General features: G+C 38.2%; 1 pseudogene; it reads right to left on the bottom strand.

The window, feature by feature from the left end:
- Positions 1-10,516: 10,516 nt before the first annotated feature.
- Positions 10,517-16,203, bottom strand: part of LOC132901251 (E3 ubiquitin/ISG15 ligase TRIM25-like) — a 53,948-nt pseudogene continuing 48,261 nt past the window's right edge.

Genomic DNA, 16,203 nt, shown 5'->3' with positions numbered 1-16,203 from the left:
TTCAGTATGTTGTGATTCGTTCGGTTTGAGCAATTACAGCCACCATACTTGTAGTCAATAAGCTGCGCATGCGTATACTGGAGAGTAGTGGGTGTGTGCGTATGTATGTTTTGAACTACTGCCATGTGTACCTCATCACATCCTCAGTGTTTGTTAGGTTTATATAAGTATTATTCTTGACCACGAAGGCAGTAATTTATTAAAATGGTGACAAAATTAAGGATTAACTTAAGGTTCAGTTAAAAATGACCTTCTGTCTCGGCTGGACATTGTTTGGGAACATTTTGTTTATTTTTTGATATGAATGTGTATTCATTCAGAGAGGTGTCTGAAAGATTCACCAAGGTCTATTTTGGTGTCAGATCGACCCACACATACTCTGAAATGGTAGAATTAAGGTTCATGTTTATGTTAATTCATGTTTAGTTGAAACTTAGGTTTATAGCTTCTTAAAAGCTTGAAATATACTATGGTAGTGATTTGGATCCCGTAATTAATGAATGCATTCCGTGATTAATGTTATAGTTTTAGATTAGTTTCATAATGACATTATAATTATGGTTAAGATCTTATGATTCTAAGGGTTTTTAGTTTAAAAGCATTAACCTAATTTAGTTATGAGTTTAATCCTGTTATTTGTTTAATTGTTCTCTCTCAGACATATTCTCATTGTTCTTATGTTTAAGTTGTTCTTATTTTTTGTTTTTCTTATAACATTCTTTGTTTTAGCATTATTAAAGACATATTGTTATTTGTTATTTTGCTTATGTTGATGAAATCAAGATGTAATTTACTGACTTAACACACATTCATGTGTTAAGAAATTGTTAAATTATTAGATCCTTTCTGTGCAAACTAATGTCTTTGACCTTCTCTGAATAGACTCTGTAGACTAGACATTCTGTGTTTAGACATTCCATGCTCTAACCATAATATTGACCATAAGCCGAGACTCTGATATCTATCTGTACCTTACTGTCATCAGAAATATGTTTTTATATTATGATTGATTCAAGATCATTACCCACTTCTACATAGACGCACACCCATTACACACACACACACATGAAGACAAAACATAAACACAGATACTATAAGATGTTTCCAAGAATGTTTCCATTTTGACGAAGTGACTGTGCGAATAAACTGGCATGTGAACACTCTGGTGTTCCCCTGTCTGTTTCTATCGTCCTGTTCATTCGTCCTCGGATCCGAGGGGGGCCCACGAAGGAATCGGGGTCTCTTGCTGGGTTGAACCCCAACAATTTGGTGTCAGAAGTGGGATACTGCCAACCAGGTGAGTAAATTATTTTAATTTTTAATTTATAATTGATTGGTTAGACTTCCGCCTGGTTGGTAGTAATTAAAAAAAAAGAAAAGAGACCCAGTTGTTTATAATTCTGGTTATGTTCTTGGTAAACCTCGTGTAGAGGCATGGGACGTTTGGGGAACCTCGTAGACTCTTGTTTACGGGATGTTACGGGGCTTGGAAGAGCCACGGGAAGATTGGTAAACCTCGTAATTTGTTTACGGGAAGGTGACCCTCGCGAAGTGAAAGAGCTGTCACAGGAAGAGCGCGCTTTTAATCTTTGATTCCTTCGTGCAGCCACCATGGGGGGAAAAATTGTATTATATTAATTGTATTATTGTATTAAGGTACCTGGACCCCGAGAAAAAACCCACGGGATTGGATGTGGATTGCATTCTACACAGATTCTAGACAATTTGGCCGGCTCAGTTTTGATTTATCCTCATCCAGGTATTTGCAATCTCTGGGAGCTGTGTAATGTATCTTTAATTGTTTTAGCATTTATATAAGGCATTACTGGATATGCACAAAATAATGAAACAATAAATCAGTACTCTGGACATGAACCGTCAGAAGTGTTCCTGGTGTGCATAAATGTCAAACCTTTGGTCAATCAAACCTGTATAACCAACTTCCAAAATCCTTATTTCCTTTATAAAATCCTTATAAGATGCAAATTAAAATGATTTACCTAAAATTTGAATGATAATTAACAATGATATATCCCAGGTACTTTTTCTTCAATAAACTTTAAGAATGAATACAAAGCTTCAGTGTTTGACAAAAAAACCACAAAGTGTAAATGTGCTCTTTTATCATCGTGGGAATTGATTATAGCTCTAAATAAATATTGAAGTGTTTTTTGTTAAAAAGAATCCGTATAACTTTATTTGTACGCCCGTATACTATGTTTATTGAATCAAATCCGTATAAAATACGGACATTCTGTATATTGTGCATTTTAATCTCAACGAAAGCTTCACTGAATCGATTCTTTAGGACAAACTCGTATGCGTGTGAATCAATTTACTTGATTCACTCGTGATTCTTCAGAAACTACGGAAACCTTATTTGTATTCCTGTTTTCAAATTGTAAACAGTAATCACACTCTCATGCTGCATGAAATTAAAGTATGAACTTTCCTCAACCCATTACGTGTGCATGAACTCAACAAATGCAGTCCATGCGGCTGTATCGATTCGCTCGATCGAGTCATTTGTTTCGTCCCGAAGAAGATCCGAATCGTTTGTGAATCTCATCACTGTTAGAAATCCAAGAGAAGAGATCCTCTTCCCTTAACATCATCAGAGGAAAAATCTGCTTCTTAATCAATTAGTTTCAGCGTTTGGTGAGTAGATCATCTGCATTTTATTTTATATTCCTTGTGTGTTGATAGTCCCAAACTTGTAACTGGAAAGTTATCAGGAAAGTCACGAGTGGTCTGCGAGGTGATCTCTGAACAGGTCCGCGAGCACTCTACAAGACTATTGATGTGTTTTAATAATTAATAGTGCAGCTATTAATGTAGTTTCGTGTCTAGATCTTATAAATGATGAATACGAAGTATGTGACGGCAAAATAACATGAGAACTCCAGTTCCCATGATGCTTGTGAACTGGGCATGCGCACTGGATAAAAGAAAAAGCAGCTCTTTAGGGCAAAACTCTCGTCTCATCAGATTTGGGCAGTAATTCTATGCGTTCAGACCTTAAATAAGGAAATAACTGTACAAGCAAATACAACACAAAAACCATTTTAAAACATTCACTTAAATTAAACAGACATGGTAAAAACAGAAGAAATATATTTAAGGCTTGGAGTTTGATTAATTCAGCCAAATCAAATATCACTTTCAGATTTGAAGATATTTATCAGGAATCATTTTTAAAATATTGAGTATTATACCACTTCCTGTTTAAAGGCATAATAAAAGGCATCAAATATATTTACCCTACGTGTGAATGGAAATGCCGAAAAGTTTAATGTTTAACCTAATGTTTAATGTTGATCTAAAACATTTTAAAACTGATCGTGTAGTGGTCTAGTGGTTAGGATTCGGCGCTCTCACCGCCGCTGGTGTAGTGGTATTTGTATTAATCATATGTAATTCTAACCTTTAAATATCCTATATACTCTTGGTTCTGGGGCGGCACAGTGGTGTAGTGGTTAGCGCTGTCGCCTCACAGCAAGAAGGTCCTGGGTTCGAGCCCCGGGGCCGGCGAGGGCCTTTCTGTGTGGAGTTTGCATGTTCTCCCCGTGTCCGTGTGGGTTTCCTCCGAGTGCTCCAGTTTCCCCCACAGTCCAAAGACATGCAGGTTAGGTTAACTGGTGACTCTAAATTGAGCGTAGGTGTGAATGTGAGTGTGAATGGTTGTCTGTGTCTATGTGTCAGCCCTGTGATGACCTGGCGACTTGTCCAGGGTGTACCCCGCCTTTCGCCCGTAGTCAGCTGGGATAGGCTCCAGCTTGCCTGCGACCCTGTAGAAGGATAAAGCGGCTAGAGATAATGAGATGAGATGAGACTCCTGTTTCTAACGCGTTTTAGCGAAATGTGGACTTGTCTTGTCTGGGAAGCATAAATTAGTTCAACAGCGAGCTAACCCGCTTTTTACTTCATTTTTGACATTTTTTGAATAATTGTCGTCCTATTATAATATATAATATTTTGAATAATTGTTCCGTAGCAATATGCTTTGTCTCTTTCTCAGTCAGCATTGAGATAAGGGCTCCCAGACTGTTACAGATAGCTATAATATATAAACAAACAACTCATGCAAGAACAGCAGGCAAGGACAGCCACAGAAATCTGCAATGAGCAGAGAAAATCATTATTTTTGGCACTCTCTCACAATAATAAATTTAATAAGTAATCTCTTTATATTATTAGGTAAATTCCATATACATAAAGTCAAAATGTCCAAGACAACCAATTCTCTCTGTCACATATCGAATCCAACAAAGAGTGCTTATCAGCTATTCAATTTTATTCAAATTACATTCAGTGAAAGTGTTTGTCATTTCAATTTGCCCTGTTTTTTATCTCCTTATCTTTCTTTAAACTTATTGCTACTTATGAGGCTAAGCTTAAACATGTTCCTCCTAATTTCGAACTATTGATATGAAATGCTCTGATTAACTGTTTGCTGAGTTTTAAACCTCCATACTTTTGCCTTTAAAAACCACAGAGGATATGGAATGGATAGGCTTTTAATGTATTTAGTTAACCATAATTTTTTTCAGCAAGAAATAGTTAAGAAACGTTTACTTGAATAACTTTTTGTTTATAAATCGGAGACTTGGGTTTATCTTTGTTTAACCATTAAGAAAAAACTTCATAAATTATCATGATTATGATACATTGGCTTGTATAAGTACTCATTGTCCTTGAACCTTTCTGCATTTTGTTGCACTGCAACCTGGAACTTAAATTGACAAACTATTCATGTGTATCCTGTTTATAATAAGCAGTACCTCTCTCTCTGGATCCATGTCATCCTACAGTCTCTTCTCGAGCAAGGCGTGGTGAGACACTTTACACAAGATTTACGTAAGATTAATGAATTGATTGTTTCTTCTGTAATATCACAGGTTCCTGCCATTAATGATTTCTGCCTTTTTTTTCCACGCACATGAGGAGATAGCGTTTGGACTCAAGGTTTCATTTGACTCTCCTGCTGTTTTTTTTTTTTTCAGCTGTAATTCATAACGCGCTCTGTGACCTTCTCCCTCCCTCAGGATTCTGTGGTCTGTGTGTTCTGGTGTCTGCTGAGTCACCAGAAATCTGCCAAGACACTGACACTTGCGCCTGCTTCAACATCTGGCGCATAAGGGCTTTAAGGTTTCCAGAACCAAGCTGCAATATTGCATGGACACTTAAGTATTTGAACTTTTGAAGTTTTGAACTTTCTCAAGGCTGTCATTCTAGACACAAAACCTCCTCCACTGCAACATCCTTTGACCTGGACTGACGCTATGGTGGTCGCTTATCACTCCCTCAGAAGCACCCTTTGTTCCGCCCCTGGGTTACCTGCTCACTTCAAGCCCTTCCACCTCTATGCCTGTGGACACCGGGGCACAGCCTCTGGGGAGCATGAGGGGGGGAAATGCATCATTGTGTGTTTTTATCCAAAACATTAGACATTGTTGCTCAAGGCTTACCTGCGTGTCTGTCTGGGGGCTGTCTCCGCATGTGCTTTGATGGTTTTAGATGCGGAAAAATTGGTTTTGTCTCACCCACTGATCTTGCACTCGTCACATCAAGTTAAACAGGTGTTGCAAAATTTACAGACCCATTACATTCATTTAATCAGTAATTTAATAGATAATTAAATTAACATATGACTATTTATTCTCTGTTCTACTAACAATTTCGAAATTCGTGTCACATCCTCTTTTGATAATGTAGGTCGCGCTCTCGCACGCCTCCTTAATTCTCGGGATGATACTTGGGATGACATTGATATTGTCTGTCTAAAAATCGTACATACTACTAGGATCAGGTCTGATCTCTTCCCTCCAGCCCTCTAGGGATCTTTGTTGATGGTTCTTGTTCTAAACCCTCAGACAGTTCTTGTTTTATAATTTATACCTCTGTGGTTATTCTGTGTGTTCAATCAATATCAGCCTGATATTCTGCATGAGACATACGCTCGCCCTTTCTCATTTGATTTTTGTCATCTTGATTGTGGACAAATTCTCTAAATGGGTAGAAGTTTTTCCCTGTTCTCGAGAGAACACGAAGGTAGTTACTCGTTTTGATACCTAGTTATAATAATAAAAATGATACATTTTATTTATAAGTGCCTTTCAAGGTACCTAAGAACACTGGACAGTAAAAAAGAAAAACAAACAATAAAAGCAGAACAATGAAATAACAACAATAAAATAATAAGAAATCAATAATAATTATTGTTATAGTTATGGGGTTTCAAATGCCATAGACTCAGACAAGGGTACCCGTTTTACCTCAAAAGTCACACAAAACCTTTGTAAGTATCTCTAAACTAAACTGGTGTTTTCACATTCCTCAATCCTCTGGTATCGTAGAACGTACTAATCGAACATTGAAAGACAAATTAATTAAGGTCATGCAGGACACAGGTCTGGTTCTGTAATCCATAATTCATTCTGGCTGAAATTCGTGTGACACCAAGAAATTATTCTCCCCTGGAAGAAGGGAACTCCGGCTCCGGGTACCTCTGATTTGAAAATGCATATGGATGAGTATTCTGCAGCCCTTATAGATAAGTTGCATAAAATTTGTACCAAGGTCAATAATACAATATTATCTCCATCATACACCCCTTTCACGTGGGAGACAGGTGCTGGTGTGACTTTTTAAAGTAATGATTTGGACAATTGGGAAAACAATATAATGGGCCTGCAGACATAGTCGCCATTACTTCTACTGCTATTTTAACTGATCTTTTTCCACAGTGGATCCATGCCACTCGATTGAAGAAGGCTCCATAACAAAGTTGTGTTATAATAACAAGTTTGCTGCTATTAACGCTTTTTGTGTCCCTATCTAGTCTCCCTCTGGCCAGTTTTCTCTCTCTCTCTCTCTCTCTCTCTCTCTCTCTCTCTCTCTCTCTATTTCTGAGCTCTACACAGATTCGACTGAGAATCCTCAAGACGTTGTGAACAAAGAGGGGAAGAGATCTTGCGCCCCATTTGGAACCAATCATCCTCACTACAACCATGACAGTCCTCATCACGGGTTTCCCCGTGCAGGGTTACCCGCTCGAGCTGGACTTCGAGACAACATCTTTTGGACTAACTTCGCTAACTGGACTGCACAAGCACACACCACACGAATGTGTTATGTCTTTCATCTGATGCCGTTTTCTACTATTATTACACATCTCCATGCTCTGAAACTCTGTATTCTTACAGGACTCTGTTCTCACTATAGGTCGATATGCCTTCTAATTTCATTTTTCCCCTCACTGTTTTAGAACAAATTACTCTGAAGGTAGTAGTGTGTATCTGGGAATTAAGAGGTTTTGAGTTTCTCTAAGCTCCGGTGAGGTGGGGCGAGGGCTGATTGGGCATGCCCGCCCTCTGAGCACCAATATACGTCAAGAAGGGCAAAGATTAACTCAGGATTAATTCTCGATGTAATCACATATATGATCATGAGGATGCTAGGATTTGATAATAGTGATACTATTATCAAAGGGGGGGATTGTTAGGTTAAATTTTATTATATGTAGGTTAAATCAAGATATATGTAGACATATGTAAGTTTAGTTAAGAATTCAGCGAATTATTCTGTGTCAAAATTATGTTAGTTGACCTTCTGTCTCGGCTGGACATTGTTTGGGAACATTTTGTTTATTCTTTGATATGAATGTGTATTTTGAACAGAGAAGTGTCTGAAGGATTCACCAAGGTCTGTTTTAGTGTCAGATCAACTCAAACACTCTGAAATGGTAGAATTAAAGTTCATGTTTATGTTAATTCATTCAGTTGAAACTTAGGTCATAGCTTCATAAAAGCTTGAAATGTACTATGGTAGTGATTTGAATCCCGTAATTGATGAATGCATTCCGTGATTAATGTTAATTTTATAGTTTTAGATTAGTTTCATAATGACATAATTATAATTAAAATCTTATGATTCTAAGGGTTTTTTAGTTTAAAAGCATTAACCTAATTTAGTTATGAGTTTAATCCTGTTAGTTGTTTAATTGTTCTCTCTCTTTCAGACATATTCTCATTGTTCTTATGTTTAAGTTGTTCTTATTTTTTATGTTTATTTTCTTATAACATTCTTTGTTTTAGCATTATTAAAGACATATTGTTATTTATTTTACTTATGTTGATGAAATCAAGATGTAATTTACTGACTTAACACACATTCATGTGTTAAGAAATTATGTTAATTATTAAGATCCTTTCTGTGCAAACTAATGTCTTTGACCTTCTCCGTAGACTAGACATTATCTGTGTTTAGACATTCCATGCTATAACCATAATATTGATCATAAGCCAAGACTCTGATATCTATCTGTACCTTACTGTCAGCAAAAATGTTATTATATTATGAGTGATGCAAGATCATTACACACTTCCACATAGACGCACACCCATCACACACACACACATGAAGACAAACATAAACACAGAGACACTATAAGACGTTTTCAAAAATGTTTTCATTTTGACGAAGTGACTGTGCGAATAAACCGGCATGTGAAACCTCTGGTTCCTTGTCTGTTTCTCTCGACCTGATCATTCTCGTCCTCGGATCCGAGGGGGCTCATGAAGGAATCGGGGTCTCTTTCTGGGTGAACCCCAACACATAGTCTATGAAAACATTTCATTACTGCATCCACAAATGCAAGTTTAAAAAAAAACAGATATACACAATATCCAGAAACCCCGCCACCTTCTCTGGGCCCGAGCTCTTTTACAATGGGCTGAGGTGAAGTGGAAAACTGTCCCAAGGTCTGACGAATCAAAAGTAGAAATTCTTTTTAGAAATCACGGACACCACGTCCTCCAGGCTAAAGAGGAGAGGGACCATCCGGCTTGTTATCAGTGCACAGTTCAAAAGCCAGCATCTGTGATGGTATGAGGGGGCATTAGTGCATATGACATGGGGAGCTTGTACATCTGAGAAGGCATCATTAATGCTGAATGATATAAACACATTTCAGAACACTATGCTGCCATCCAGACTAAATTTTTTTTGATTGATTGGTTTATTCATTATTAAAATGACATTGTATAAAACATGATACAATAACATAATAATAAATGGATAACACAATGAAATGTAAGCACTTATTTCCATTGTGGTCCAAAAGGAGTTATATGATCAACATGGGAACAAAGTTAGAGTATACAATAACAATAAGTAAAAGCTGAAGACTCCTGAGACCAATAACGAGTGAATAAAAATTCTTCAACCTGAGACTTAAACTGGGGTTTGTACCTGAGATTATGTTTATGACTAGGTAGGCTATTCCATAACAGGATACTAGTGTAACAAAAAGATTTATCATGGCACTTCACAGATGGGATCTGGAGAGATGTACTACTGGATCTTGTTCTGATTGAATGATGATTACGTGTACATTTAAAGTGAGCTGAGAAATCATTTGGAGCGTTACCATTGACAGTATTATGAACAAGATTTAATTTGAGCTGGTTAACACGTAATTCGACAGGCAACGTTCCAATCAATTCAAATTCATGAGCACTAATTTGAGTTCTGGCTGGTGCATTTACAACCCTGATTCCAAAAAAGTTGGGACAAAGTACAAATTGTAAATAAAAACGGAATGCAATGACGTGGAAGTTTCAAAATTCCATATTTATTCAGAATAGAACAGATGACATATCAAATGTTTAAACTGAGAAAATGTATCATTTAAAGAGAAAAATTAGGTGATTTTAAATTTCATGACAACACCACATCTCAAAAAAGTTGGGACAAGGCCATGTTTACCACTGTGAGACATCCCCTTTTCTCTTTACAACAGTCTGTAAACGTCTGGGGACTGAGGAGACAAGTTGCTCAAGTTTAGGGATAGGAATGTTAACCCATTCTTGTCTAATGTAGGATTCTAGTTGCTCAACTGTCTTAGGTCTTTTTTGTCGTATCTTCCGTTTTATGATGCGCCAAATGTTTTCTATGGGTGAAAGATCTGGACTGCAGGCTGGCCAGTTCAGTACCCGGACCCTTCTTCTACGCAGCCATGATGCTGTAATTGATGCAGTATGTGGTTTGGCATTGTCATGTTGGAAAACGCAAGGTCTTCCCTGAAAGAGACGTCGTCTGGATGGGAGCATATGTTGCTCTAGAACCTGGATATACCTTTCAGCATTGATGGTGTCTTTCCAGATGTGTAAGCTGCCCATGCCACACGCACTAATGCAACCCCATACCATCAGAGATGCAGGCTTCTGAACTGAGCGCTGATAACAACTCGGGTCGTCCTTCTCCTCTTTAGTCCGAATGACACGGCGTCCCTGATTTCCATAAAGAACTTCAAATTTTGATTCATCTGACCACAGAACAGTTTTCCACTTTGCCACAGTCCATTTTAAATGAGCCTTGGCCCAGAGAAGACATCTGCGCTTCTGGATCGTGTTTAGATACGGCTTCTTCTTTGAACTATAGAGTTTTAGCTGGCAACGGCGGATGGCACGGTGAATTGTGTTCACAGATAATGTTCTCTGGAAATATTCCTGAGCCCATTTTGTGATTTCCAATACAGAAGCATGCCTGTATGTGATGCAGTGCCGTCTAAGGGCCCAAAGATCACGGGCACCCAGTATGGTTTTCCGGCCTTGACCCTTACACACAGAGATTCTTCCAGATTCTCTGAATCTTTTGATGATATTATGCACTGTAGATGATGATATGTTCAAACTCTTTGCAATTTTACTCTGTCGAACTCCTTTCTGATATTGCTCCACTATTTCTCGGCGCAGAATTAGGGGGATTGGTGATCCTCTTCCCATCTTTACTTCTGAGAGCCACTGCCACTCCAAGATGCTCTTTTTATACCCAGTCATGTTAATGACCTATTGCCAATTGACCTAATGAGTTGCAATTTGGTCCTCCAGCTGTTCCTTTTTAGTACCTTTAACTTTTCCAGCCTCGTATTGCCCCTGTCCCAACTTTTTTGAGATGTGTTGCTGTCATGAAATTTCAAATGAGCCAATATTTGGCATGAAATTTCAAAATGCCTCACTTTCGACATTTGATATGTTGTCTATGTTCTATTGTGAATACGATATCATTTTTTGAAATTTATAAATTATTGCATTCCGCTTTTATTTACAATTTGTACTTTGTCCCAACTTTTTTGGAATCGGGGTTGTAAAAGGAACCGAATGATTTTGTTTTGAGTACACTGTAACTTAGTCTTGTATTTCTTCATTAAACCAGTGTACCATGATGTGCTGGCATAGTCAAAATGACATTGGATCAAGGCTTTCCTTCTTTCAGCAAGACAATGCCAAACTGCTTTCTTCTGCACATATTAAAACTGCATGGCTCCATCGTAAAATAGTCTGGGTGCTAAACTGATCTGCCTGCAGTCCAGACCTGTCTCCCATTTAAAACATTTGGCTGATTATGAAGTGCAAAATACGACAAAACAGACCCCAAACTGTTGAGCAACTGAAATTTTATGTCAGGCAAGAATGGGAGAACATTTCTCTTTCAAAACTACAGCAACTGGTCTCCTCAGTTCCCAAACGTTTACAGAGTTTTTTTTTTTTTAAATAGAGGTGATGCAACACCATGGTAAACATGCCCCTGTCCCAACTTTTTTGAAAAGTTTTGCTGACATCAAATTCAACATGAGCATATATTTAAAAAAAACCAAAATTTATCATTTTCAACATTTGATATGTTGTCTTTGTACTATTTTCAATGATGTATAGGGTTTCCTTAATTTGCAAATCATCACATTCTGTTTTTATTCACGTTTTACACAGTGTCACAACATTTTTAGAATTGGGGTTGGACTAAAATTTCATTTTGGATCACATAACTTCATAGATGAATCATACCACACCCTGAACCCAGCGTATAGAGGCTGAGTGAATGTGGTGTGGACTCTGTGGAGGAGCCTCATCGTGTCAGAGACGCTGTAGAAGGACAGAGTTCCTGCACTGTGATCCACATACACTCCTATTCTGGAGGATGCTGGACCTTGGAGATCAGTCTTAATGTTGTTGTGCCAGAAAGAGACAGAGGAAGAAGAACAATGCAGACTCCAGGACTGACTGTTGTATCCAAATAAACATTAGTTCGCCTGGCCTTTCTTGCTGATCTCTTTATATGAGACTGATATGGATACACAACCGCTCCACTCCACTTCCCAGTAACAGCGGCCATGCACACTCTCCTTACACAACACCTGAGTGTAAGCACTAAATCTCTGTGGATGATAAGAGTATCGTTGTTCTGTCCTACTGTGTGTCACTACTCTGTTTTTCTCAGAGAGAATGAGTCGACGATTTGCTGTGTTTGGATCCAGAGTCAAATAACAGAAATCTAAAACAAAAACAATCAAATGTCCACAGGTCAGATGTTAATCACAGGATTTATAATAAGTGTGTGTGAGAGACATCTGTCAGTGTTTCTGTCAGTCATCAAGAAAAACTGGATCAGAGAAAATTGTGTGTGTGTGTTATATACCTACACTGCACAAGATCTTCTCTGCTTTTTGGTTCTGAGGGTAAACTCATCGGAACTGCACTAGCTGTGGAGACACAAAGACAAAATGGAGATGGGAAAAAAAGACATGGAAACATTCAAGCATGAATATGAAAAATGTTATTCTTTGTTGCTCTGAGACCGCGAGCTGGCCTAGTGGTTAGCGTGTCTTCCTCTCCACTGGGAAATCGTGAGTTCTACTCGTGGTTGGATCATACCGAAGACCATCATAAAAATAGTACATACTGCCATCTGGTAAGGCATGCTGCAATACAGATGCAAGTGGGGAGTCAATCTCTCGTGGTTACCAGAGAACTAAACCCCCACTGTAACCCTAGCTGTATTGGTGAGAGGCCGAGGGCTATAGAAGTAGAGATCGGTGCCACCCAATGCACCTTAAGGGTCTGGTTAATACTGGGATGGGAGACTGCCTTGGAAGACCAGGTCCTGGCATGGGAGGGACTTGAACTTTTTTGTTGTTCTGAGTCAAACATGTCTTCATGAAGTTGGACTGGATTTAGAGCTGCAACTAAGATCTTGGCCAAAAAAATGTAATAAAACTATACAGCATTGAATGAATGTACAAATCAGTGACATCTCAAAACTCAAGAACAAGCAATCCCTTTTCCCAGGTGAAGCTCTGATAATACGCTTTTTGTTTTGTTTTCTGATGGACATTAAGGAGGAATTAGTTCATGTTCTTAACGTGTAAACGGTGTGGGACTTGTTTTTGTCTTGTCTCAGTCTCAGACATAGAGGACTCTGGATTTTATTTCAAGACTGGTCAAGACCACAACTGTGGGGATTCTACTAAATTGCCTGTGTATTGTCTGATTTATTTGTTAACATCGTTATTGTGATTGGATAAAATTTCCTGTTTCAAATGCAGCCAATAACGTGACATTTGCTAATTTGAAAAATTTCATGACTGTTAACGGCCATCAGCCCTCCCCCTTCACACACACTGGTCTGGCCCTGGTCTTGACTCAGTCTCACCCTGCCTTGGTCTTGACTTGATCTCAACCCCTCAAAGTCTTGGTCTGGGTTTAGGTGGTCTTGAGTATAACACTAGGAGGTAGGTCTGAGAAGAAGGCGATGACCTTAAATCTCTATTGCTCAACTGATTTTGGAGTGGGAGGTGCTCAGAACGTTAGCTACGCCCACTCCATTAATCATGGAATATAATAGTCAGTGTTGCCAAATTCGAGACTTTTTTGTTAGATTTGGTGACGTTTTAGGCTCCTGTGATTCAGAAAAAGAGCCTTGCAACAAATCTAGCAACTTTTTGAGCACATATTCGTGACTGTCCTGAACTTGAACCCAATATGGTTCTCTAATATACCATGAGCATGCAAACAATCAATGTTCACTACTGTTTTGTAACGACCAAACATACAGCAACACTGTGTCCCACGCTTGCTCTTTTTCATTCTTCATTTTAAGCTTTCTTCTTGGAGATTGTAATAAAAGCAAGTAACCATTCCCTTCATGACGACTCCTTCTCCAGCACTGTTACCAGTGGACTCTATTGATCCACATGTCATATAGTTTCACACTATATGTTTCACACCAGATAGGCTTGAGAAACAACCATTCATACACACTCCTCTGAACAATTTAGAGTAGCCGGTTAACCTAACCGCATGTCTTTGGACTGTGGGAGAAACCGGAGCACCCAGAGGAGACACGGGGAGAACATGCAAACTCCACACAGAAAGGCCCCCGTCAGCCACTGGGCTCGAATCGAGAACCTTCTTGCTGTGAGGTGACAGTGCTAACCACTACACCACCGTGCTGCCCCTCTTTTTTTCTATTGTTGTTGTTGATAAAGTATAGCATTTTGTAAATGCATAAAAGTTAAGTTTGTGGTGCTGTACCTAAGATTGATTTCCTTCCAAAAGAAATTAATTATGAAGAAATAATCTATTTTTTTAATAAGAACATCTGATTATATTCAATTTAGTGTATTCGCAGATAGACTCTTAGTTCCTTATCTATCCTAATTTTGTAATTAGATATGACAATTATCATGTTGAATAAATAATTATGTAAATTAGTATATGACATCACCTAGTGAGTTTTTGGCAGAATGAATGGAGCCAGAAACAGTGGTTGCATTCAAAAGCTATTGAATAATAACAGCAACAACAACAACAACAACAATAATAATAAATAATAATAATAATAATAATAATAAAAGGAACTACAAAATTGTCTGTAGATGTATTCACATCTTTATCATACAAGTGTCTTCACTCCTTCCAGCTGAGAGGAACTTGGTGACAAGGCTGAAGGTCCAGGGTTTACGTCTCGTGCCTGTAGATAGCACAATGAAGCGCACTAAAACCACATACCGTCTCCCACACCATGATCAACTCATTCTCAAAACATCTAAACAAATCTGAAAAGCACCTTTCACTCCAAAATCAGTTTAAGAGATTTAAAATTCAAGCCTTCTTCTAAGGACGACCCTCCCCAACCCCCAACCATGCCCGTGACCCCCCCATCATATGACATGTCCCGAAAGTCAGAAGCAAAAAAATTTACAAAGCAATAGAAAGTTTCTAGAAGCAAAAACAAACAAACAAAAAACCTTCTGCATTGATAAAATCCAAAATGAGAGTGTGAATAAAAGGTAATCTTTTTGAAAAATTTATTTTGAGTTGATTCTCATGACTTGCTTTTGCAATATATATTTTAATATTCTGATAATTAATATTTTGCTTCAGGATTTTATTATTTTATTTGAAACTTTTGGCACAAAATTAACTCCATACTAAATCTTTGTGATTTTATGCAGTTTTGTTCCTGCTGACTTTTTATTTCTGTGATATGAATTTTATGGCTCTCTTTACTGTGATACAGAACAAACATTTACTTGTTTACCTTGTGGACGAATTTTGTTGAATTCCTCCTCACAGATTTCCTCATTTCGTTTTTTCAGATCTGAGAGAGATTTCCTCACTCCAGCAAATGAGAGATGCTGATTGACAGTGAAGCTGGGTGAGTCGTCACATCCAGGAGAAACACAGAGAGACGGGAAACTCTACAGAGAGGAAACACAGAATAGAGAAGGAGAAAAGTGTAGGAGAGGAACGAATGAATCTCAGACTGAATCAGACCAAAGACACACTTGGGATCTCAGACAGGAACATTTATTGTTGCTGTAATGTGTGTGTGTGTGTGTGTGTGTGTGTGTGTGTGTGTGTGTGTGTGTGTGTGTGTGTGTGTGTGTTTCACGCCTCACTTTAATAGTGTCCAGAGTCTGTTTCAGCTCCTGCACCTTCTTCTGCTCCTCCTGGATCCTCTGCTGGGATTTCATCTGCTCCTCCTTTAGCTCATTCTGAGGCTAAATAAAATACATTTTATTATTTCTGGATCAAAAACTCAGTGTGTCAATATGAACTGCAACTAAACGTTTAAAGTTTTAATGAGAAAGTAAAATCTCATCTCATCTCATTATCTCTAGCCGCTTTATCCTGTTCAACAGGGTCACAGGCGAGCTGGAGCCTATCCCAGCTGACTACGGGCAAAAGGCAGGGTACACCCTGGACAAGTCGCCAGGTCATCACAGGTGAGAAAGTAAAATACAAAATTAAATTGTGAACTAAACTAAAATCTGAGCTAACTAAAATTAAAAAAAAAATGTTTTAGTCTCTAAAGTTGTAACAAAAATCCTTCCTGAAAACTAGAAATTTTGCCTGTGAA

The sequence above is a fragment of the Neoarius graeffei genome, chromosome 17, assembly GCF_027579695.1.
Source record: "Neoarius graeffei isolate fNeoGra1 chromosome 17, fNeoGra1.pri, whole genome shotgun sequence".
Taxonomy (NCBI): domain Eukaryota; kingdom Metazoa; phylum Chordata; class Actinopteri; order Siluriformes; family Ariidae; genus Neoarius; species Neoarius graeffei.
This window is presented reverse-complemented; position numbering and strand designations above follow the sequence as displayed.